The sequence below is a fragment of the Taudactylus pleione genome, unplaced genomic scaffold (assembly GCF_031769625.1).
Source record: "Taudactylus pleione unplaced genomic scaffold, aTauple2 ptg000026l, whole genome shotgun sequence".
Classification (NCBI taxonomy): Eukaryota; Metazoa; Chordata; class Amphibia; order Anura; family Myobatrachidae; genus Taudactylus; species Taudactylus pleione.
The window spans coordinates 37288281-37314014 of NW_028284428.1; the positions used below are offsets into that span (position 1 = coordinate 37288281).

At 46.3% G+C, this 25734-nt stretch overlaps 1 long non-coding RNA gene across 1 annotated transcript in view; it reads left to right on the top strand.

Annotated features, from left to right (window-relative positions):
• Positions 1 to 4403, top strand: part of LOC148539316 (uncharacterized) — a 67192-nt gene extending 62789 nt beyond the window's left edge. The window contains exon 3 of the long non-coding RNA XR_015870258.1: positions 4363 to 4403. This is a non-coding gene — a long non-coding RNA (uncharacterized LOC148539316). The remainder of the gene's footprint in view (positions 1 to 4362) is intronic.
• Positions 4404 to 25734: the final 21331 nt, after the last annotated feature.

Below are 25734 nucleotides of genomic sequence, written 5' to 3' on the forward strand. Positions count from 1 at the left end.
ACACTCATAATACCTACAATATAAAGTGTTAACCTATAGTACAAGCAAATCTAAGGGGCCCATTTATCAAAGATCATTTGAGGTAAATTCCCCGAAAACACCTGTTTTCGGGGGTTTACCTCAAATACTTAGTATCCCCCGAATGTATGAAGGAGGGACCGCAGCAGGTATCTCCGATACCTGCTGCGATCCCTCCATTGCCACCGGCAGCCGCCTCCCCCATAAGTTTCTATGGGGGATGCGATGCTGCCAAATGTATCAATATCGGGAATGCTTTGCATTCCCGATATTGACCCCAGCAGCTAACACCATCTGCAGATAGCGTTAGCCGCTGTGTCCTATGGGCACTTACCGCATTTGAGCCGGCGGAGAGATCCCTGCGCCGGCAAAGGGCGCCGGCAGTGCAAACGCAGGATTTCTAGAGGGGGTTTCCAAATGCTTGATTTTAGAGAGAGTGTGGCCAGTCCATAAGTAGGGTAGAATTAGCACTTAACCAGCTTTAATATGCATCTTACAAAGTATATTGTGTGTCATAATTCCAGCATATAGAGAACCAGGAATCACCTTAAGCCATTAGATGTGCCAGTAGGCCATCCTGCCTGAGCTGAATGTTTTTATTTTAGATGTGGGCACCATTCCAGAGTATTAGAGCAAGATCGGGAGTCTGGGAGCAGCAGAATAACCTAGCACTGCCCTGGACATATATAGCAGCACATCCCTAACAGTGAATGTTTTCCAGATCTCCTAGTTGGTGCACAGGTTATTTATTACTGGCTGATACATGTTAAAACACCCACAGGTGGTGCTAATTATTTCATATATGATACTGAGAAGAACATGCAGCACTAGTAAAATTGTATTATATTACTATTTCTATTGTTGTCATGGTGTGGGCTGGGGAGGGGGGTTTCCAGGCAGATGGAAACCCCCCCTGCGTTTGCCTATGGCCGGTCATGTGCAGTCCGCGGGACTGCGCATGCGCAGCAGTCCGGAATGCGCTCCGGCCACATCGCAGGGACGGGCTCTTTTCGGAGCCCGTCTCCGTGCATGTGCCGGGTCATACATTCGGCCGGTATGATCGCATTTTGCAATGCGATCATGGGCGATACTGCAAGCCCTGATCGCATTGCAAAATGCGATCCTTAATAAATGGGCCCCTGAGTGTTTACTTTCCTGGAGTGATTACAGTGGGAGTTCCATTGCTGCGGAATCCGTAGAAGGAAAAGACATTGGTGGTAAATGTGAAGTGAAATGATACCGTATTGTATTGTGATTACACATTGTCTATACATCACACTATATATCCTATCACTGGGTTTTCCCAGGTGAGCCCTTTTTACATTAAAATAATTAACCTGGGTGGAGGCACTGACCATGGTGATGTACACCACTTAGAGGAATGCTAAGAGTGGGTACATTAGGAGTAGAATATATGGGTGCTAGTAACCTGGTGACCCTTTCACAGAGAGTAAAGGGGGGTTACATTAATATTATCTTTCAGACATCAGATCACTAACTTGAGCATTTCACACAGTGATGCAGAGTAACTAGTGTATTCTGGCCTGTATGCACCTGGTTTACTCCAAGCCATGTAACACAATGTGTGTAATTGAATCTGCCTTATAGTTGGAGCAAAATCTATTTCTGTGAGCATGTCTGTCTGTTGTAGTACTTGGTGTGTGTTTGCATTCCCTGTCACGCCGCCGTTCTGCTTCTCTAGTCATAAGAAGTACAAGTAACAGATACACACAAGTCTGTAATGGCACATAGGAAAGCATTATCTTTGTGGCACTGCGCAGTGCAAACCTGCACAATTTAAATTTCATAGAGTGGCATAGGCTCAACACAGCATCAGGCTCAGTGTGTCTACTTGTAAAACATTTCAGACTTGGAGGACCATTTATTAATGATCGCATTTTGCAATGCGATCAGGGCATGCAGTACCGCCCCTGATCGCATTGCAAAATGCGATCCTATCTGCCGGATGTATTATCCGGGACATGCAGGGAGACGGGCTCCGAAAAGAGCCCGTCCCTGCGATGTCTCCGGAGGGCAGTTGGGGCTTCTGCGCATGCGCAGTCCCGAGGACTGCACATGAGCGGCGCCCATTGCCGGCGGAGGGATCTGGCAGATCCCTCCGCCGGCTAATATGCGGTAAGTGCCCATAGGAAACAGCGGCTAACGCTATCTTTAGATAGCGTTAGCTGCTGGGGCCAATATCGGGAATGCTTCGCATTCCTGATATTGATACATTTGGCAGCATCGCATCCCCCATAGAAACCTATGGGGGAGGAGGCTGCCGGCGGCAATGGAGGGATCGCAGCAGGTATCGGAGATACCTGCTGCGGTCCCTCCTTCATACATTCGGGGGATACTAAGTATTTGAGGTAAACCCCCGAAAACAGGTGTTTTCGGGGAATTTACCTCAAATGCACTTTGATAAATGGGCCCCTCAGACTTAAATTAATTCCAAATGGTATCTAAGGGAACATTGGACATTTGGTGCCCCCTCCTCACCTAGTCTCCTGCACCGGACTCCTCCAGCCAGATTGCATAGACCGCTCATCCTATAATACATTAGACTAAAAGGTTAAAGGGAACAGAAATGCACAAGTATTATCTTAGGGCCTGATTTAGAGATGGAAGCAATGCAGATTTGGTGATCTGCAAATGTATCTGTTATTGTTGTTGCTCGCAGGGAGGATTTGTTCACAAAATGATTGACAGACAGGGACTATTTGTGGCTGGCAACGGGTGTGGTGACTCAAACACAGGCGTGTCGCTACCATTTCGGGGCGTTTCTCCATCTGTAAATACGATTCCATACGCAGTAAAAATGGCTCTAGCGTCTCAGTTTTGGCAGTCATTTTGAGTAACCCATATAGGGTTACTCAGAAGTCCGATAATCAACTGACGCGTCTTTCTACACAGTCAAATGAATTTGCAAAGCCACCATTGTGCACCAACATACAAATCCCTTGCCTGCTACATTTGCATATTTTTGCTCAGCCACTACATACAAATTTGCAACAGCAGCAACGGCGGCATTAGTGCCCATCTGTGAACCAGGCTCTTAGGCAGCAAATAACTACAGAATACCAGTGTACCCAGACCAATCAATTGTCCATATAAAGACTCATACTATCAAAAGAGCCTCTAAATGTAGTCCCACCATTACACTATAACAGCTCTACACCCACCACATGCCTGCCCAATGCTGCTCCTGTCTCACCATATACCACACTTTGCAGAGCACAGTTCCCACACCCCACATTCCATTCACGTGCCAAGTTCTGCCGTACAAGCTGATCTATATTTGGTTATAATTCTAAGATCATTTTCTATACGACAGCTCACATAGCTTCCCAATAGTACATCCAGCTGAAAAGTGCTTTGGCAGAAATCCAGGCGCACAGCACAACCAAATAACATTCAGCCCTACACACTGACCATTTTGCATTTTACCTATACTTACGTACTCTTTTGGAATGTCTGGGACTCCTGAATTACAGGGAGTCCTCCCATGAACTCCCAGAAGAGCGGGCCACCCTAGCGCATTATTATTTATTTATTACCAGTTATTTATATAGCGCACACATATTCACAGCGCTTTTACAGAGAATATCTGGCCATTCACATCAGTACCTGCCCCAGTGGAATTTACAATCTATATTCCCTAACACATGCTCACACACATAAGCACTAGGGTTAGTTTTGTTGGGAGCCAATTAACTACCAGTATATTTGTGGAGTGTGGGAGGAAGCGGAGTACCCGTAGGAAACCCACGCAAGCACAGGGAGAATATACAAACTCCACACAGTTAGGCCCGAGGTGGGAATCGAACCCACGACCTCAGTGCTGTGAGGCAATAATGCTAACAATTCCACCGTCTGCACATCCCTAAGTTAATACGGGCGTGTCTTTGATTCATGGCAAATAACCTCATCATGGTCCAGTCACCTGCTACATAACGCCACAAATATTGGCACTGCATACAGTGGGGCGTGGCTATGATCACAGAAATCAAATCATCACGCCCCCTGCAATTACTCCATGGTGGCCAAAAATAGTGGCAAGTATGACTTTTCCCATACTACAGGCAAATGGTATTTTAGAAATGAGAATATCTTTCTTAATAACTCATCTCAAAGTTTAAATTTTAAACTGAAATTGCACACTCACTAGTTTTCTGGTCATGACAATGTGAAAGAGTCAGGAACAAAATATTCTTCATGTATTTCATTTTAATTTTATTTTAGAAGATTTAAGATAACAAACTTTAAAAATGGTTTTCTAAAATGGTCACATACAAAATCTATCACGTGGGTCTGCACTTAAACTGTCTCTCCATTCTAATGCAGGATACCTATATCCTATTGAGCTGCTACCATTCTCTTCACTGCCCGTTAGAGAGCTGAAGCACTGTAAGTATCTGAAAGATCCTGGTAAATCTCCCCCAATTCCCTGTCCCTGACACATGCTGTATGTCATTACCTGAATTTCCACCGTTTTCTCAATCTATGGCTAGCAACAAAACCTCATAATACTGTAGTTTCTCAGCAAGCTCACCGCCTCTCGGTTCCTGAGCAGCTGCTGCTAAACTCATAAAGGTGAATTCATCAAGGTAATACCTCCCAGGAGATGAAGAGTTTATACAGTGAACACAAGGTGAAGTACTGAACACTTCTAACTTACCAATAAACATCCCCTCATATAAAAAATCCACCTTCATTCTTACTCTAAAAAACCGCTCACACCAGAAATATATTGAAAATTGCCTTCAAAAAGCAGCCTTGATTAATGGGCTAATGTACCAGGCAGGAGTAGAATACCTTACTCTGTGTTCTAGGACTTCCAACTCTTTCTACTCTTGGTTAAAGAAATCACTCTTTCCTTTTCAATTGACTTTGCATGGTAATAAATGATACATTTCCTGCCATTTTCAAGAAACAAGCCATCTATCTCTTTCAAAAATTGAATTTGCCAGAATGTATTACTTTTGGAAGAAAATTGCGAGCAAAACTATTTTTGTAACATTTTCAGTATTCAACAGCTACGTTGCTAGTTTTTTCCTGCGGGCCATTTAACACGTTACCTAACGTTTAAAGGGCAGCTGTCACTAACGTATTTACCCATAAGGACAACTACAAGATGTTGTATACTGTCACTGACACCACTAAACTTAATATAAAAGTTATATAAGTGAGATACTGCTAGCATTTACAAATGCTGTACAGATTTATAGGATCTATTAATCAGAATACTGGGATCTGGGACGTTTATCTAATCTGGAGGTCTGCACCTAATACATACAAAACTACATTTATATGACCCCCTATGAATCCATACGCAGCCCCAGACAATCATATTCTCATTAGTCTGTTACACAGTGCTCCTCATAACGGCTGCAAGAGGAGATGTGTGTTTAATGACAGGGGGGAGATGTATGAAGGTGTGTTACATGTATTTCCGGTAACTGGCCATAGAATGTGTTGCAGGGACAGGTTCCCTGCATGTAATAATGCAGGAAAGTGATCAGAATGAACTATGCGACCCTGTCATTGTCAGCCATACCTAGATAAGGCGATAATCACCTCATTAAAGGGCGAAGCAGGGCCATGCATTTAAAGATCGTTAGCCCATGGTAATAGACCTGTCCCCTGGATTGGCAAGTTATGAATGCTCAGTGTCACTGACCGTCTTGACAACTACAGCTATCGATTTCGACATCTCCAGCTGTTGTTGCTGCACACACAGCACTGTCCCTGGCTTCGGAATATGCAGCCAGGGATTGCACTTACAAAAAATAATCTATATTTTTTTCAATATAGTCGTGGGTGCTGCACGGTATATTTGACTGGCGCATGCGCAAACTCCCTGCAAATGCCTGAGAAGCTGAAAGAGGGAGAGTGTGATTCTCCAAACAGTTGAGTTAACTTTCCCTTTTCGGCAAATTAGTTTTTCATACATCCGGGTAGTAATTGGCTCTGCTTTACCTCAATAGTGGGCGAAACAGAGCCATGAATTAAAGATTGTTAGCTGCATGTTAAAACATCTTCCCCAGGGTCACCAAACAGCAACAGGAATTATTTTTCCCTTATTATAATGGATTTCCAGATAACAGATTCCATTCCGGCATTAAATTATATAGAGAAAATGCCCATATTTAATCTCACTGTGGCAATCGTCTTGCAATTCGGATCATAGTTACTATGGAGGTAGAACATAGCGATATGATGGTTGTGGGGGTAGTCCTTATTTCTGGCAATAAAGAGATGTGTAGTTTCACTTGAAACAGGCATGGCACCATGGGAGCATTGGGATGTTGGGAAGATCAGGGTGTGGTTTAATTTGCCTCAATTTTGCATTTGTGAATATTGGATGGTGTATATCTGAGTGTCATGTATGCTAAGTGTTAGTTGCTGTAGGGTGGAGGCTTGCTTCCTCTTTACATGGAACGCTACTGTGGAGGTACTGGCGGTCATATGACCTCAAACCTGTCACTCTGCTCATAGGGAGTTGCTTTTTAGGAGCTTTCTTATTGGTCTCCTTGAGTCAGGGCCATCTCTTCCATTGGACTTGTTGGGCAGTTGCCCAAGGGCCTGAAGCTTGTAGGGGCCCACCATCCCGCCCCCCGGCCAGTTGGTAAATTTGTGATATCTTTATAAGCCAGCCGCCGGGGCACTGTGTTCTGATCTAACCTCCCCCACCCCATCCTCCCCCCCCACGGTAACGACTACTCACCTCAGTCCCAGTTTCACTTCATCCACTGGTTTCAGAGTCTCTCTGCATGTATGGGAGGTCTGATGGGCATGCAGGAAGGTTTCATTTTATTGACCATTTACATTTTTTTCCCGTGAATGCATGGGTTGGGGCCCCAGTGCATTGCTTTTCCCAGGGCCCACACTGCTGTTAATACAACCCTGCCTTGAGTGTTTGATAAGTAGAGAGTGCAGAGCCTGCCTGCCGGTGATAGTGCCGCCCTGATCCTGCATAGTGTGTTGCTTCCTGTGTGAATTATTACTAACTTCTATCTTGCCTGCCCCTGATCTTTGTCTAGGTTTGTGGAATATACTGTCTGTAGCGCTATCTGTGCTAATCATTTACCTGTTTCTGTTTTTTGTCCTGCTCACCTTCTGCCATGGTTCCAGTGTAGCATTCAGTTTGCAGTCTGTATTGTGTCTACCACTCTCCATATTACCTATGCTAGCTGACACAGATAGCTTGTGGTCTTGAAAGCATACAAGTACCTGTGAGCATTGAGCACTCTATTGTAATAATAGCTTGCTATAGGTGAAGACCTCTATTTGTCTGGTTCTATGAACTCATTCAGTGCACATCAGTAGCCCTAGCTAAGTCTTTTTGATCTATTAACACTTTCCAGTACCTTGTTTTTATAAGCTACCCTACAGCTCAATAAAAAAAAGTTGAGATATAACCTAAATTAACACTTTCAACCAGCCACTATGCATACCTGTTGGCAAGACGCTAGTAGATAAGTCCCCCGATCACTTACTTTTCCCTCTTAATTAAGTCATAACATATAACACAAGCCAGATGTTGGTACTAGGCTCTGCTAACATTGAGACCTTGATTTACCAATGTAAAAATGATAAGAAAAACAAACACTTATGAGGGGAACTAAATGACTTTGCCATTTTACATTTAGGAGCACACATTGCCACATGAACAGTAGATACACCAGAAATCCTGGATGTGCCTATGAAACTGTCTTTTATAACAAAGATTTGTATCCAATACAATGTTGTTGTTTTTTAAATAATCTACTTACTATCAATTTGCATATTATTTAAATTTTCCTTTTTTCCCCTTGAAGTCTTTAGTTCAATTTAGCCTGCTGAATAATGTGTTATGCTGGCAACATAATGGTCATTCCTGCCTCTCGGCACAAGTGCTAGACTGCACATGTAGGTGCTAGACTGAAATTTGCTGGGTTAAAAGACCAGGGTGACTTATGGCTTACACTGGTATGGTTGGAAGAAAACTCATAAGCTGATAGTGAGAGCAATTGCCAACATGCCCAGCAATGTCCTATAAAAAAGAGTAACCTACTTTGATAAGATGTGGATATAAGTTGTGTAAAACCTTTCAAAATGTATGTAGTACTAAACAAGCAACATTTTAGTGAAATTGGAACCTAAGGTATGTGTTTCACTCCTAAAATAAATAACCTGTGCTTTACCTTGGACAGGTCAACAGTAAAGCAGGGGTATGAAGCTTCCGCACAAAAGTGGCAACCAGCACCCGACAATGCCAGGCTGAGCTAGTCACATTATAATAGGGAGACACACGGTCTGCCCCTTCCCCCTGGGCAGGCTCTCTACGACCCTGATTCCAGCCTCAGGGCCTGATCCACATATTTACACTAATGTAATCGCAAATGTGATCTCTTGCAATTGTGAAAATATGCAAATGTCTTCTAAAGCTTAGCAGAGCATAGGGACACACACTACTGCTCTCATATCTGTCCGACGATGTACGACAGTGGAAACATCGGGACCATCGACAACGATAAGGCAGCCACACAGCTTCTGAGTGAAGACTAACCCGTCTCAAACACTGGGTCTTTCCAGACACGCTGAGAGCTCTCATGCTGCGAAGGAGATTGCAACGGCTAATTTATGCACGCCCATGAAATGGAAATGGAGTTTAAACAGTCTCGACACGCCTGCATTTGCCGAGCTATCCAGTTACCCCCACCAAACACTGACAAGCTGCCACTCACTTTGCGTGTGAATCCTCTGTGCAAGCGTAATTGCAAACCAACTGCTGTGCATGCACAATGGCTAAAGATTATTCAATCTGCGTAAATATCGGCATTGCATAAATCTGTGAATCAGGCCCTTAGTCTGGCGAGCACAGGATGTTTGTTCTATCTTTAAAATGTTTGTCATTAATATCAAGTTGATGAAAATGACTGCCATAGCTCTACTAAGCATGTATGGAGACGGTATGTACATGGCCGTTAGTGATGCTATGTTTTAGATCAGCTCTGTGTCTTACATAATCGTATTTCCATAAGTATTAAAAGTGTTACAAATTTGATATGGCAGTGGGAAATTATTTGTTAGTGCCGAGGAGAATCCTCACGCCAAGGGCAAGGTTGTTTAAAACAGCAAATTAATATTGTCTCAGTTCGCCTGCTGCATAGAATTTTACTGTAATTGCCATCTCAGCTCCTCCTTTGGTGATCATCACTGCTTCCTTGGTTACAGCAGACGCTGCCAAATTGGTTGGCTACAAGATGCCGGTGCTCAGGATCCCAGCGGTCAGAATCCCGACGCAGGCATCCCGACAGGATTAGGATACCAACACCTGTTGGTCAGTATCATAACCCTCCCCCTCTCCCTACCCTAACCCTCCCTCCCTGGTGCCTGAACCGAACCTCTCCCCCTAGTGCTTAAACTAACCTCCCAGCACCCTAAACCTAACCCTCCTGCTTAGTGCCTAACCCTAACCCTTCCCTAGTCCCTAAACCCTAGTCCCAACCCCCCCCTTGCCCGCTACTTACGTTGGAGATTCTGGCGGTCGAGATGCCGGCGCCGGGATTCTGATAGGTGATGGGGTTCCGGCGCCAGCATTCTGAGTGACGGAATCCCCGAGGTCGGGATTATGACCGCATCCCCTGCCAAACATGGGGAAAAACTGTCCTGATTCTTTTTACAGCAGTGAGAATGCTACTAAAGGAATACACCTGGCACACAACTACTCTAAGCTGTAGATAACCACAAGAGCAGCGGCGTAACTATAGTGGGTGCAGGGAATGCCTTTACTCTGGGGTCTGCTTCCCCTGCTTTCGGCTCACATCATCATCAGTGGAAAAATGGAGCGGTAAGAACATGTGACACCGCAATCTACACAGAAAGGTATAGTATACAAACTTCTTGCCAAGATACTAGTGTATTCAATACAGTGTAGTTGTAGACTATCCCTTTGTACCAGCTCACCACCTTGCAGTGGATCGAGTATTGCAGATTCATCACATAGGCCATAGGGGAAGAAGAAACACATCAAGAATGAGGAGTGCAGTAAGCAGGAGCTCGCCAATTTAAACTGTAGTATAATGCGAATGGATGGCTTTGTGTGGCAATACAATACAATATGGATGTGGATCATTAGGTCTACAATAAAAAGGTAGACAATGTTTAGGTAGACAATACAAGTTAAACAGGCAATAGGACAACAGAGTCTGAAGATCGACAGGGTCTGTAGATTAACACACTAAAGGTCGACTGGTAAGAATGTCGACATGGACAGAAGGTCAACATAGTCATTAGGTCGACACATAAATGGTCGACACATTTTTTTTTCTAGCCTTAATCTTCACCCTAACCCTGCCCTTAGTGCCTAACCCTAACCCTCCCTCCTGGTACCTAACCCTAACTGTCAGGGTAGGTGCCTGACCCTAAAAGTCCCTTCTAGTGCCTAACCCTCCATCCTGGTGCCTAACCATAACCGTCGGGGTAAGTGTCTCACTGTCAGAGTAAGTTCCTAACCTTCCGGTAAGTGCCTAACCTTAACCGTAAAAAAAAATATCAAAACATGTCGACCATTTCTGTGTCGACCTAATGGCCCTGCCGACCTCCTGTCCCTGTCAACCTTCTTACTAGTCGACCTTTAGTGTGTCAACCTTCAGGCCCTGTCGACCTATTGCCTGTCTAACTTGTATTGTCTACCTAAACATTGTCTACCTTTTTACTGTAGACCTAATGATATGGCATAATGTGAACTGGGGGCACTACAAAGTGACATAACATAAATATGGATGCAGCATAATGTGAACTAACGCACTACTATGGGGCATATAACTAACTAAGGCACTATTATGGGGCATTTATCTAACTAAGGCACTACTATGGGGCATATAACTAACTAAGGAACTACTATGGGGCATTTAACTAAGGCACAACTATGGCGTATAAATAAAACAACTGCTGTGGAGAGAGGTGTCTCCCTAGAAACATTGGGGGCCCCTTCAAAAAAAATCGCTGTGGAGCCCACAAAGTTCTAGTTATGATCTGCACAAGAGTACCCATGCACATGAAGGCAAATGCCTTTTCTAGAACCAGAAGATGAAGGAGAGTCAGTTAAAATAAACAATGAAGGACAGTTATGGGTGACATCAGATTACTGTATCTACAGCGACATGTTTTATATCTCGGCTTTCTGCTGTCATTCCAACCAGCGGCAGATCCCTGTAACACTTCTCACCAGTCTTCCTTCCCAGCCCAGCAAACGCTGCTGTATGCTGGGGTGCGGAACATCCAGGGGGTCTCCTCTATTTCCCTGCATGACAGTGGCCAGCAATAGTTTTGTAACCCTTTCCCTAATCCTCCCCCTAACCCACTCCTCCCACAGCCTAACCCTAACCGTCCTTTCCCGCAGCCTAACCCTAACCCTCCCTCTAGTGTCTAATCTTAGCCCTATACCTAACCTATAATCCTAATACTTGCCATCGGGATTCCGGAGATGTTATTCTGACCACCGGAATCCTGACTGCATCCCTTATTATTGGCTGCTGATAATGCTGCTGCCATAAAATAGCCACATGCACTTTTAACAAAAAAAGCTAATTTGTATTCCTCTACCTAATGTATGAAGTATTGTCCATACCTCTTAGATTGTAAGGTCACATATAATTTGTGTCATATAAATAAAAGATGGTAATAATGGGATGTAGTTAAGAGACCGGCGGCCATGAGGCTGCCGGACTCTATCCTGACACTGGAATCCCAACAAGGGAGTTAAGATAGGCATCAAAATACCGACGCCTATCTTAATCCCGATAGTGGAATCCAGGAGACCTTGTGCCCGAATGAAGGTAAGCCGGGGCGCCTACATTGTTGGCCGCAGTGGGAGGGGGGGAGGGTGGTGGAGGGTTAGGTTTAGGTCCTTTAGTGGGGTTAGCTTTAGGTTTTGGGGGGGAGGTTAGGGTTAGGTACCCCTAGGGGGGTTAGGGTCAGGCACCACTGCGGGGAGTTAGATTTAGGCAGTAAGGGGGGAGGATTAGGGTTAGGCATGAAGGGTCGAGACATAGGTTTAGGAACTAACAGGGAGGGTTAGGGTTAGGCTCAGGGCCGGATTAAGGTCTGTGGGGGCCCCTGGGCAACAAACATGTGGGGGCCCCTATTAAATGTGACGAACTGGGGGTATGCACAATGGGGACCCCAGTATGTCAGTGCTTACTGTGGTAGTGCCCCGTATGCAGAGCCTACAGCAGTGGTGCCCTTTATGCAGTGCACCCAGTAGTAGTGCCCCCAGGAGTGTTGCCCCTTATGCAGTGCCCCCTATGCAATGCCCCCAGTAAATATGCCCCCAGCAGTAGTGTCCCCAATAGTAATGCCCCCTGTATAAGTGCCCTCAGTAGTAATACCCCTGCAGTTGTGCCCCCAGTAGTCATGCCCCCTGTGGTAGTGGCAACAGTAGTAATGTCCCCTGTAATAGTACCCTCTGTATAAATGCCCCTGTATTAGTGCCCCTAATAGTAATGCTCCCTCTGTACTAGTGCCCCAGTAGTAATGCCCTACCTTGAAGTAGTCCCCAATAGTAATGCCCCCAGAAATGGTGCCCCCAATAGTAATGCCCCTAGTTGTAATGCCCCTGTAGTAATGCCCCTTCCTGAGTAATGCCCCCTGTAGTAATGCCGAGTAATGCCCCCCAGTAATGCCCCCCAGTAGTAATGCCCCCCTGAGCAATGCCCTCAGTAGTAATGCCCCCCCCAGTAATGCCCCCCAGTAGTCATGCCCCCCAGTAATGCCCCCTGTAGTAATGTCCCTTCCCGAGTAATGCCCCCTGTAGTAATGCCAAGTAATACCCCCCCAGTAATGCCTACTGTAGTAATACCCCCCAGTAGTAATGCCCCCCCGAGCAATGCCCTCAGTAGTAATGCCCCCCCAAGCAATGCCCTCAGTAGTAATGCGCCCACCCAGTAATGCCCCCCAGTAGTAATGCTCCCCCCCCAAGCAATGCACTCAATGGAAAAGCCGTTTGCGCTAAAAAGAAAAAAAACTCATACTTACATTAAGCCCGGCTCCCGCTGCCTTCTGTTCCGCCCGGCTGCTCCTCTGCACTATGGGAGAGTCATGACGTCTCTCCCATAGTGCACTGCGTGAGCCAGAAGCCAGAGCTCACGAGTGAGCTCTAGCCTTCGGCTCTGGCTGCCGCTGCGGGGAGGGAGCCGGGTGCCCGCTGGTTACAATTTCAGCGGGCACCTGGTCAATGGTGCCTCCCTGCGGCACCGGGGTTAGGTGTCCGGAGGAGTTGGAACTGGTTCCGTCCTCACCGGTTCACTTTAACCCCGATGGCTGGGTGTGGGGGCCCTTCAGATGGGGGGCCCAGGGACGATCGCCCTTGTTGCTCCCCCTTTAATCCGGCCCTGGTTAGGCTACAAGAAGGGAGGGTTAGGGGGGAGAAGGGGTGAGGGTAAGTATTCTTACCCAACCACTGTCGGGGTACCAACCATCGGGATGCCGCTGTCGCTATTGTGACAGGAGGCATCCCGACACCAGGCATTACAGGGCAGCACAGACCGTGTAACGGTTAGCATTACTGCCTCACAGCACTGAGGTCATGGGTTCGATTCCCACTACGGCCCTACCTGTGCGGAGTTTGTATATTCTTCCTGTGCTTGCGTGGGTTTTCCTCCGGGTAGGTTAATTGGTTCCCAACACAAATTAACCCTAGTAGTTATGTGTGTGCCCATGTGATAGGGAATATAGATTGTAAGCTCCACTGGGGCAGGGACTGATGTGAATGGCCAAATATTCTCTGTATAGCGCTGCGGAATATGTATGAGCTATATAAATAACTGGTAATAAATTACATACCCATTCCTAATAATAATCATCAAGATACACTTAGAGCTGACAGGGGCATTCAAGGCTGGTTAAAGTAGCATGCGATTGGATAGCCACGTCACACCACTTCTCAGTCACTCACAAGTCAAAACTGATATTTTCTGATCAACTTCTGACAGATTACAAGTTACAACAAGCAGAATGACCAGAGTTACACTGCTTCTAAGCATCACCAGGAAGCCTATTTTGCAAACAAAAATAGTCTTTTATTGTGACAATGCTACACAGCTGTCAGCTACTGTGATAGTCTATTCATGCTGCAGGGGTATAGAACACACTGGGAAAAATTATCTCTTTGATATAATCCCCCAAGGAGATAAATGGTTGGAAGGCTGCGAGACCTGTCCATTCAGGTGGCTGAGCTCAGTACACACTCCCCATCTGTAGCATTGAAAATCTCCCACCGAGCCCCAGTCACCAAAGCCATGCAGTGGTCGCAGCTCCTCCTCTTTAACACTATCAGGCAACAAGTTCTCTAGAAAGAAGAATTTCTACTGGAATTTACAAACAAAGAGGGAATGATAGTGTCCAAAGGTGGACATAATTTTTAAGGCATAAATACATTAGTCATACTTCCCAGCGGTCCTGATTTTGGCAGGATAGTACTGATTTGAGGGCTCTGATCCTCCTTCTCAATAAATACTGCATTGCCCGATCAGCCAGCAGTGTTAGAGCCTGTGTTTGTTGTGGACTCGGGGTGGTAACAGGACAGGAGTAAACACCGAAACAGGTTTATATTGAAAAGTAGGTTGTTTAATGTGAATGTTGGTACACCTGAACAATAAGATAAACTAAAGTCCAGAAATAACAAACTAATAAATGTTGCAGGAGGAAACTGTAGTGAATGGAAATAAACAAATGTCCAGCACGGTGACAGAGATGAATAAGGTGAATCCAGTTAGACTGTAAAGGTGACATGGATATCCGGGTATGCAGAGTAATGGCTGAGAGGGATATTCGGAAAAGCTGTGATGATGGCTGAAAGGAGAACCGGTAATGCTGTGATGATGACTGAAAGGAAAATCCGGTAATGCTGTAATGATGGCTGTACAGGAATGGGTTAACTGTGGAGACAGGTTCAGGCAGGAGTGGGTCTGGTGGAAGGTGCAGGGCGATCTCCAGTGCAAGGCAAGGCAGAGTGGTGCAGGCTGCAGGGAGCCGAAGGCAGACAAGGAGCTAGGGCAAGCAGCGGAGCACAGGTCTCAGGTTCAGGGGCCGGCGTTTGAAATACCAACAGCGGAAGCCCGGCAGTGAAGATCTCGACAGGTAATTATATTTTCTATTTACTAACCTAACCTCCCCCCTAACCCTCCCTTAGGGGTGCCTAATCCTAACCCCCCTCTAAGGGCCTAAACCTAACTCCCCCCTTCCCCGCAGCCTAAACCTAAGTCTCCCGGGGGGGTTGCCTAATGGCCCCCTGGTGGTGCCTAACCCCCTCTTCCCCTAGCCTAACCCAACCTAACCTAACCTTCCGGGGGGTGCCTAATCCTAATTCCCCCCGGGATCCCCTAACCTAACCCTCCCCACCCTGCGGCTCTCCGCACCTGGCGCCCGGCTTACCTTCGATCGGTAAGCCGGGTGTCGGGCTTTTGACGCATTAGACACTTGCTGGGATTAGACAGTCAGGAAGCCGACAGTCGGGATTTCGTCCGTCGGCTTCCCGCTGCTTCCCGGTTCAGGAACGCAGGAACTCTCTCTCACAACTGATGCGGTGAAACACATTGCACTGGCAACTACAGGACGCTCCAAACACTCTTAAGTACCCAGCAACAGAACGTGATAGGCCAGAGAGCAGGTGACCCACAGACGATTGGCCTGCTATGTCACATGGCCAAAGACAAAATGGTGGCGCCCAGACAGCCGTGACGCGGAGACGCCACTAGTCTTACCCCTGTCAGGATTGCCCAACGCTTAGCCCTGTCAGGATTGCCCAACGCTGGCAGATCTCTGCACACACGCAATGCCAATCTCCACACGCCAGCTCCCCTGCCAGAAGGACCGCGCCACAGTGCCCTCACGGGTAAGGACCGCAAACCTACACGCTGTGAAACCTGGGTCATGACAAGCAGTTAGCAAGATATGCTTCATTCATTGCTGCTCTACAAAACATCAATGTGTAGCATTCAAATAGAACGTGCATGGGACAGGAGGCAGTCTGATGTATAGGAAGCACTGGTCGTGAACTTGTGATGCATGGCACACACTCTTATTGTGTGGGTGATCTTGTCCCAATTCACACTGGGGCAAATGTGTGGAAGTATGCAATTGTGGATTTCAAGCCTTATTTGAAACTATACACATTTCAGTTATACAGCAGAGTTCCCAGGAACTTTTGCTTAGAAAATATAAATAAATCAATAGACATAAGTAAAGATCGGGAAATGTATATGCAGTTGTGTGCTGGGAATGTGAAGATGCTTGCATGTATGAGGGCATTTTAAGCACACCGATACTTTTAACAATAGGGGTAAATTTACTAAGATTCGAGTCTGATCGAGTTTTTTTTTTAAAACTCAATCAGCATCGCTGATTTGAGGCTCCTGAAGAAGTGAGTTTAGCTGAGAGTGTGTTTTCCGATGGTGAAGCCGATTGAGATCTCTCCCCCGAGTAGCAAGTTTAGATGAGATTACTCATGCGATATTGCAGTGTTAACAAGCAGCCTGCACATATCAGTGAGATATGTGAAGGCTGCTTGTGTTGTACCAGTAAAAAAAGGGTTAAATGTTTTTTCAAAAATTACGTGGGGTCCCCGCCAAAAAGATATAACCAGCCCCGGGCGGCTCAGCCAGTCCTGGTTCCTAAAATTACAGGGGTAAAAAATGTGAAGGGTTCCCCCGTAATTTAGGAACCAGCACCTGGCTGCAGGGCCAGTCCTGGTTTTAAATATAGGAGGGAAAAAATTAGTAGGCGTCCCCCTATATTTAAAACCAGCACCGGACCCAAACCTACCAAGGTGTAATGCCACAGCTAGGAGACCCTATTACCGGGTCTCCCCAGCCAAAGCATTCACACCCTAATCTGGTCATCCCAAGCCGGGCATCTTAGGGGAGGTGGGAACCCCCCCAAAAAAGGGTCCCCCCTCTCCCGACACTCCAGGCTTAGTGTGAAGCCCGGGGCTCTTCCCCACACCCCTGGGCTGTGGGTACAGGGGTAATAGTGTGGGGAAATAGTTGTATTGTATTTTACAGTGGAACTATAGGTGCCAGCATGCCTGTCCTTTGGCACTTGTGGAACTATAAGTGCCAGCAGATGGCCAGCACCTGTAACCCAACTGTAAAATAAATAGTTAAATAACCACAAGACACACACACCGTGTAGAGTAAAACTTTTTTACATACCTACCTAACTCATTCACGCATAACTGCTGCCAGCTGTTTTGTCCCCTTCTCTCGTAGATTCCAATGGGGGTACCAGGAAAAAAGATCCTATACTCACCTCCATCCTCGCGCCGCTCTCTGTAGCATCCCCGTACTTGGCAAAATAAAAAAATTACTGACCCGATTCATGCCAGACATGTGTTAGGATATGTTGTCACATATACTTACACTGCGTGATATGACAGATGACCACGGTCATCTGTATTTCTCAAGGACCACCAATGTGCAGCCGCTTTACATGTAGCAGCCGCTCATTGGCTGGTTATACGTGGGTCCTGATTGGCTAGCGGTCCGTGGGAAATACAGATGACAGCGGTCATCTGTCTTTTCACGTAGTGTAAGTATATGTGACAACATATACTAACACATGTCCGGCATGGACTGGTTTTAAATATAGGGGGAAACCTACACAATTTCCCCCCCCTATGTTTAAAACCAGGACTGGCCCTGCAGCCAGGTACTGGTTCCTAAAATATGGGTGGACCCTATTAATTTTCCCCCCATATTTCTAGGAACCAGAACTGGCTGAGTAGCCTGGGGCTGGTTATGCTTTAGGGGGAGACCCTATGTAATTTTTTTTCATTAACCCTTCATTTACAGGCTGAAACATACATGGATCACACTGATCTGTGTATGTTTCTGCTGAACTCGCAGCTCACAGGCAGGTGAATTGATTTCATGAATTTGGACAGTTTTGTCCGTTCTCATGAGAGTTTAGTAACTCATCTTGGTAAATTCCTGAATCCTATCTTCACTAGTGAAAAGTTACTTGAGTTTGGCCGATGGTGAAGTGAAGAGAGTTTGCTAACTCTCCAGAATTTTCCTGTAGCAAAGAAGATTTCTCTCCTGAGTTTGATATTAGTAAATTTGCAAGTGGAAAAAAAATGTACAAACTCTCCAGAGAATGCTAACTCGACCAAACTCGAATCTTAGTTAATTTACCCCTAGGTCTCCCAGGTGCTTAGCAGTACTCATAAACCTGAGTTCACTTCAGTCAGCAAAAGTAGCACCAAAGCACGTTATAAATGTGGCCTTTACATTGCAGTATATTTGATCACATATACAAAGTGCAAGGGCAGCTTTAAGATTGTAGTAGGCCAAAATACTAGTACGGTGCAGTGGCAAACGCATAATTTTGAAAGCGGGGTTTCCAATATACAGTCAGGTCCATAAATATTGGGACATTGACAGAATTTTCAGATTTTGGCCTCTATTCACCACCACAATGGTTTTGAAATGAAACAAACAAGATGTGCTTTAACTGCAGACTTTCAGATTTAATTTGAGGGCAATTACATCCAAATCGGGTGAACGGTGTAGGAATTACAACAGTTTCAATATGTGCCTCCCACTTTTTAAGGGGCCAAAAGTAATGGGACTATCAACTCAAAAGCTATTTCATGGACAGGTGTGGGCTATGCCCTCGTTATTTCATTATCAATTAAGCAGGTAAAAGGTCTGGAGTTGATTCTAGGTGTGACATTTGCATTTGGAATCAGTTGCTGTCAACTCTCAATATGAGATCCAAAGAGCTGTCACTATCAATGAAGCAAGCCATCATTAAGCTGAAAAATCAAAACAAACCCATCAGAGAGATAGCAAAAACATTAGGTGTGGCCAAATCAACTGTTTGGAACATTCATAAAAAGAAAGAACGCACCGGAGAGCTCAGCAACACCAAGAGACCCGGAAGACCACGGAAAACAACTGTGGTGGATGACAAAAGAATTATTTCCCTGGTGAAGAAAAACCCCTTCACAACAGTTGGCCAAATCAAGAACACTCTCCAGGAGGTAGATGTATATGTGTCAAAGTCAACTATCAAGAGAAGACTTCACAAGAGTGAATATAGAGGGTTCACCACAAGATGCAAACCATTGGTGAGCCACAAAAACAGGAAGACCAGATTAGAGTTTGCCAAACAACATCTAAAAAAGCCATTACAGTTCTGGAACAACATCCTATTGACAGATGAGACAAAGATCAACTTGTACCAGAGTGATGGGAAGAGAAGAGAAGGAAAGGAACTGCTCATGATCCAAAACATACCACCTCATCAGTGAAGCATGGTGGTGGTAGTGTCATGGCGTGGGCATGTATGGCTGCCAATGGAACTGGTTCCCTTGTATTTATTGATGATGTGACTGCTGACAAAAGCAGCAGAATGAATTCTGAAGTATTTCGGGCAATATTATATGCTCATATTCAGTCAAATGCTTCAGAACTCATTGGACAGCGCTTCACAGTGCAGATGGACAATGACCCGAAGCATACTGCAAAAGCAACCAAAGAGTTTTTTAAGGCTAAAAAGTGGAATGTTATGCAATGGCCAAGTCAATTCCCTGACCTGAATCCGATTGAGCATGCATTTCACTTGATGAAGACAAAACTGAAGGGAAAATGCCCCAAGAACAAGCAGGAACTGAAGACATTTGCAGTAGAGGCCTGGCAGAGCATCACCAGGGATGAAACCCAGCGTATGGTGATGTCTATGCGTTCCAGACTTCAGGCTGTAATGGCCTGCAAAGGATTTGCAACAAATTATTAAAAAGTGAAAGTTAGATTTAGGATTGTTTAGTTTGTCCCATTACTTTTGGCCCCTTAAAAAGTGGGAGGCACATATAGAAACCGTTGCAATTCCTACACCGTTCACCTGATTTGGATGCAATTACCCTCAAATTAAATCTGAAAGTCTGCAGTTAAAGCACATCTTGTTTGTTTCATTTCAGAGCCATTGTGGTGGTGAATAGAGGACAAAATATGAAAATTCTGTCAATGTCCCAATATTTATGGACCTGACTGTATATATATATATATATATATATATATATATATATATATATGACACACAAACTGCACAGCAAGCTTAGGTTTAGCCTTTGCCTTTACCAGCCATCAACGTGATAAATGCAAAAATACATTAGGTGTCAAATATATCCCACATGCAGTACCACATACTAAGAATAAGGTACTGAAATCATGTGAACAGAAAATATAGGAGAGGGAGTCTGTGCACCATGTAATATGTACCTGATAATGGTGTAGTCACAGGTTACAACAGATCTATGAAACATTAGCTGCTGAGACAAGTTAAGAATCATGAAGAACAATGACAAACAAGAAGCAGAAACAATGAGCATCTAATTTAAACAAAAAAATTATAATAACCGGTAAATAAATGTTTCCTTACATAACAATTAAATGAAATCATAAAGAGGTTTCAGTAATATACCACATATAGTTCTAAACATACAAATATTATATATATATATATATATATATATATTATCATTACACACACTGACAAAGACTACACATGTACACACACACTGACAAGGACTACACACAGACTCACTGACACACACACACAATGACAGACTACACACTGACACACACACTGACAAAGACTACACACTGACACACACACACTGACACACATACACACACACTAACAAAGACTATACACTGACACACTGACAAAGACTACACACTGACACAAACACACTGACAAAGACAAACCCCCTCCCCCTCCCTCCTCGCCGGCAACCCCCCACATGAGATAGACACACCTGCGGATCTGGGGGAGAGATCGCCGGGAATACAGTCAGTGAGACACCCGGCGGCAGCTCAGCTTCTCAGAATGCTCCATGGCAACTGCCTGCGCCTGGGAAGGGCTGTGTGCTGCAGCTCCCCCTACATTCAGTCAGCCCACCTACTAGTATAAAAGCAGGGACAGTTACCTGATCTCCGATGCTCCCTCTCTTTACAAAAAAATAAATATATATATATATCGTTTAGCAGCGTGGTGGCCATGGGGGGTTTCTAGGTACTCAGAAACCCCCCCTGCGTGCATGTATGCGGTGTGACCCCTATACTCAATTGCAAAACACATGGTAAGTTGCATCAGTATATATAAAAAAACATTTTATTACGTTTTCGACAAAGGAGCAAGACATGATACAAAAAAGTTTCCATTGATGCAAATAATGCTGTAATATTAAATCATGACAATTAAGGTCACTACTCTTTTATCACACTCTTGTAAGATATATGACCTCTTAGGTTCATATGAGAACATTTTCTGCAGCATTTACAGCTGACTGGTGGGGGTAGTTCTGTGGGGATGATTCAGCATGAAGACTGATTCCCGATTATCGGGAATCTGCACGTGCGCATGACCCATTTTGCAAGTGTGCAGAATGGGTCCTGCATAATCGCACACAGCCCCTTTGATGCCTCTGCCTGACTGACAAGCAGAGGCATTTAAGAGGCTTACACCAGAGTTCCCTCCAAAACTCAGTATGGACGCAGCCATGTTGGATTCAGTCACCTGGCTGTTCTCCACCACTCAGAGTGCTGCTCCCAGACCACCTGATCACAGCATCCAATCCCTGGGGATCCACCCCTATAAATTCCATTTCCTGACTGGCCAAATTTGCCAGTACAATGGCACTTTTGCTGAGGTTACAGCTCTGTGCTGAGCTCCCATAAACTCTGGACTTGATTGAGACCCACTTGCTAGGATGCGTTCGCTCGTACCTCTGCGAATTTTGCATTCTGTGCATGCGTACGCATTGCAGTGAGCAAACCAGTGTGAGAGATCGGGAAGCGTTCGCTCGCTGCGCATAGACAGCCCAGCAGAGTGAGTGATAGGAGAAGCCATTTGTGGGTGGTGACAGGGACTGGCCATTAATAATGGGGGAGTGGAGGTGCGAACGCAGGTGTGCCTGAGCGTCTCAACGCCGTTTCAGAGGTGTGCATAATTTATAGACAGCGTCATTGTACACGTTGCCTGGCTGGTTTTTACACTGAAGTGCTTGCAGTGCTTGCGGTAGGGTATGGTCTGCCTCAAGCACTGCGATCGCATCCAATGGTACCCTATGTACCGATGGTTGCATACGCTTCCTGGAGATGACATGCGCAAGTGGTCTTCTTAAGACAGACTGGTGGGCGACTACATACACAAAGTGATCGCATGCCAAGACATAGTGGGCGTGCTAAAGCCTTGGCATGCGATCGCCTGCCTTCCCGAATTTGCATACGCATCAAGTGAGCGAACGCATCTAGCGAGCGAGTCTGAATCAGGTCCTCTGTATCTGAATGGTTCCAGTCCATATCATTCCAGTTCCAAGTCTGGTTACGAAGTCTCCAATTCCATCTAGTACTCCAGGCTGATTTTACCACAGAGACTTGTTTATAACTATCTCCAATCATCGGTCCCAGCTGATATCTCCAATCATCGGTCTCAGCCGATATCTCCAAACATCGGTCCCAGTCTGATCCAGTACTTCAGTTAATCCACATCGGTCTCAAACTGATCCAGTTCTTCAATTCACTAACATCAGTTCCAACCTGACTGTCTCCAAACATCGGTTCCAATCTGACTGTCTCCAAACATTGGTTCCAATCTGATCCTGCTTCATAAATTCCATATCATTTGTTCCTATCAGATTCCACCACTACAGTTCCAATTCAATTTCCAGTCAAATAAAATTGTTCCCTACTGCCCTTGCCTTTGGGCTCATCACCTCCAGCAGCTCCACTACCTCCTATCTTCCCTCATTGCATGAAGAAGTCCTGGAGCAAGCCACCCAGATTCAATCACGCCTTCCTATTCTCCACTTTAGTCTCCGTTCCAACCAACTCCAACCCTCAGACGTGACAGTGGGAAAGTAGGGCCTGATTCAGACCTACTTGCTAGGATGCGTTCGCACGTAGCCTGCCGATGTTGCTATCTGCGCATGTGTATAAGACATATGTGTATAAGACACAGTGCGCGTGCGTGAACCATTCACTGTGATCGTGAATTGTTCGCCCCTTGTACACAGATGCTTCGCAAGCATGAGTGACAGGTAGTGCCGTTTGTGGGTGGTGACAGGAGGTGGGCGATGATAACGGGGGAGTGGTGGTGCGAACGCAGGTGTGTTTGTGCGTCTGGACGCAGGTTCAGGGGCATACATAATTAAGACCCAGCATCAGCATACACGTCACATGGCTGAAATGCACACAGCAGCACTCGCAGTGCTTTCGGGAGGGTATGGTCAGCCACAAGTGCTGGGTATGGGTCCGATGTTACCGATTGTTTCATACACTTCCTGGAGATGACGTGTGTTACCGATTGTTTCATACACTTCCTGGAGATGACGTGTGTTACTAAGAGAAAGTGGGCGTCTTGTGCCAGGCTGGTGGGTGTCAGGGGTGTATTTAGGGGTCTGTGTGCCCCTGGCAAAATAATGGACTAGCACCCCCCTCCCTCAAAATTTTCTGAATAATTATATTCTGTCTCCCCAGCCATCTCCCTTCATTCTCCACAGCCTTTCCCCCTTTTCTCTCCTCAGCCATCCCCCTTCAGTGTCCCCAGTCATTAGCCTTTCACTTTCTGTGTCCCCAGAATTTTCTTTTCTGTGTCCCCTGCCAACCCCTTCTGTGTCCCCAGACATCCCCCTTCATTCTCCACAGCCTTTCCCCCTTCTCTCTCCACCGCCATCCCCCTTCAGTGTCCCCAGGAATCCCCCTTCATTTTCCACAGCCTTTCCCCGGTGCCATCGCACAGGGCACCACAGGTCAGGGGGCGCTGTTTGGGTCTGTCAAATTTCTGTTTATTATCATTTTCAATTGTAGCTTCCTCTCATTTCATCCCCAGCATCTCCTGGCCTCTCCTATCTCTTCCATGGACCTTCCCCATGAGGCCATTCCCCTTTTTTGGGTGCACTATGTCCCTTTGAAAAATGAGGGGGGCGCCAATGCTCTTTCTGGCACAGGGCACCAAAAAGTCTAGTTACGGCTCTGCCATCTCTTTTCAGTGTCGCCAGGCATCCAGGCATCCCCCTTCATTTTCCACAGCCTTTCCCCTTCTCTCTCCCCAGCCGTCTCTTTTCAGTGTCCCCAGGCATCTCCCTTCATTCTCCACAGCCTTTCCCCTTCTCTCTCCCCAGCCATCTCTTGTCAGTGTCCCCAGGCATCCCCCTTCATTCTTCACAGCCTTTCCCCCTTCTTTCTCCCCAGCCAACTCTCTTTTGTGTCCCCAGGCATCCCCCTTCTACTCCTCCCCCCATATCCAGCCCCCGCAGCCCACACAGATATTTACCGTATCTTCCTGCTGTGGTGTGGCTGCGGCAGGCTCCTCAGTGAGTACAGCAATGCGTTGTGCGTGACGTCATGACGTCACGCACTCCTTGTGTAAAGAAAAACTTTACTAGTCAGCTGCTCTGCGCTCAGCTCCTCCACAGAGGACGAGGAATAGGAGGACGCAGCCCTGCAATGGAGGAGCTCCAGCCCCTGGCACACAACGAGGCTCAAGCTATCAGAGTCCCGGGTCAAAGCCATGCCGCTGCCCTACTCTCAACACTCCCTTTCCGGGCATCCGATCTCCGGGTCCTGCAGCATACCCACACAGGCTCCCTCACCTGAAAACACCTCCGTCTCTGCTCTGTCCCCCTTGGAGGCAGCCGCAGCATCGTGGGCCTGGCCTGGCACTCTCAGTGCCCCAGAGGAGCCTCCCCCTGGCCGGTGCAGGCGGGCGGCTACAGGGTCGTATCTACCCCGTAGCTGCAGGTGACACCACCGGGCGGCGCCCCCCTTTGGCCGCCGCCCCTGGTGAGTGCCATCCTGGCCAATGGGTAGATACGCCCCTGGTGGGCATCTAAATACATACAATCGCACGGCAAGACATAGTGGGCGTGCTAGCGATCGCGGGATTTGCATACTTTGGCTACTGACAGCTGCGTACGAACGCATCCTAGCGAGCGGGTCTGAATCAGGCCCTTAAATCAAAGCTGATCAGAATATTAAAACAATGCTGATCAGTTGTTTGGCTGGCATCAAGCTTTAGTAAAAGTCATATTATATTATTATGGACACAGGGTCTTTTTCAGCAGTGCACTGCTGAACGCAGATTCCCAATGGACGGGAATCTGAGCAGGCGCCGGACACGTACTACGCATGTGCAGTACGGATCCTGCGTGATCGCACGCAGAGTGGCAGCAGACTGTCAGTGATTGACAGTCTGTTGCCATTAGTGGGCAGGAGGGGGCGGCGATGGCCCCCATTTCCCAAAACTGAGCCGTGTCGCCGCCGTTGAGCAGAGGGAAGAGGCCAGGATCTCCATCAGTTGACAGAGATTTCCTGGCCTCTTTCTTGTATCTGCAGTGGCCAGCTTGCGTGATGCCATGGGTCACTTAGCCGGCCGATGTTATTGCAGATTATACAATGCTACGGCCTTGGAGCAAGCTTGGATAAGTAATGCATGCAGGAGGCATGATGCCTATTGTTGCATTACCATAACTGCAATTGTGTGCGGCTTTGCAATTCCATCCTGTGCTGAATCAGGCCCATATTTTGCAGAGGGAAGTAGCATGACTTGGAAATGGCCTCAAAATGAGGAACAAAAGAAAGGGTAACAATGAGAAATGTAGGGCATTTTGTAGAACAATGGTGGCATTGGAGGTAATTGAATAGTGGCACTGACTATTAGAAAGTT